The sequence below is a fragment of the Sinocyclocheilus rhinocerous genome, unplaced genomic scaffold (assembly GCF_001515625.1).
Source record: "Sinocyclocheilus rhinocerous isolate Xijiao unplaced genomic scaffold, SAMN03320098_v1.1 scaffold100, whole genome shotgun sequence".
NCBI lineage: Eukaryota > Metazoa > Chordata > Actinopteri > Cypriniformes > Cyprinidae > Sinocyclocheilus > Sinocyclocheilus rhinocerous.
The window spans coordinates 411,824-412,947 of record NW_015624543.1 but is presented as its reverse complement, the minus strand read 5'-3'; positions in this window follow the sequence as shown (position 1 = coordinate 412,947).

Below are 1,124 nucleotides of genomic sequence, written 5' to 3'. Positions count from 1 at the left end.
CTGTTTGTAGCCTGTGGAAGTAAGGTTAGCTGCAGCAAGGGGCTATAATATTTTTGTAAGTTATATTAATAACTTTTTTTATTACAGTATTTATTTTAAAAACGTAGAGTGCCTTAAAAATAATTATCACAACCCTGATAAAACAGGCTTATACTGATTTTCTCATCCTCCGATTTATAGGCTACTTATCAATCCTGTTTTTATCATCTAAAAAATGAAAAAAATGAAGAAATTCAGAACAGGATTATAATATAATTCTATTTTAAATAAGACAGAAATACAACAACAAGTAATTAAGAGGTGCAAAGAAAAAATTCTTTAACTTTTAAACTTAAAATGGTCTTTTCTGTTCTGTGTTTCTTTTTCAAAACTGTGTCACGGCATTTGCTGCTATCAATACAGAAGCATCCGTTTCGATACATGTCTCAGCAAGGAGCACAGCCCTATTAAAAGCCGTGCTCCATGTGCCCCTTTTATACTTTGAGCACCTGCCCCTCCAAAGGTCTCTGCACGGCCCTGACTAGGACGCTTTTTTTAGTTCTGAAACTTACAGGGTATTCTTTTAGTACGATGATCTCTTATATGTCAAAAGCTAAAGTAAAAGTTGATTTCTCAATTCATGACCCTTTTAAGTAAATTTACAGCTAGAAAAACGTCTCAGGTTAAGTATGTAACCATGGTTCCTCTTCAGGAACTCGAGCTGCGTCGGAGAACGCTTTGGGAACGAGAATGCCCACGTCGCCATTCTTTCAAATCTCTGCCTAGTGTGGAAGCCTGCACAGCTAGGGCGAGAGAACAGAAGAGCCAGGAGTGGCTCGCATATCTAGACTGTAGAATCTGACGAAGGTAATGGGCGTGGACCAATCCTGCATAGACACACCTGCTAAAAAGGCCTTGGAGGCCGCCACACTTTGAGTGGAGTGAGCCTTGACCCCTAGCGGCGAGGGAAGATCAGAGGACTCATAAGAGATAGAGATGGCATCCACTATCCACCGGCCGAGGGTCTGTTTCGTAGCTGGAAGACCTCTATTAGGGGGACCGAAGCAAACAAGCAGTTGGTCCGCCCTCCTCCACAGGGCAGCTCTGTGGACGTATGCGTCCAGTGCTCGCACTGGACACATACA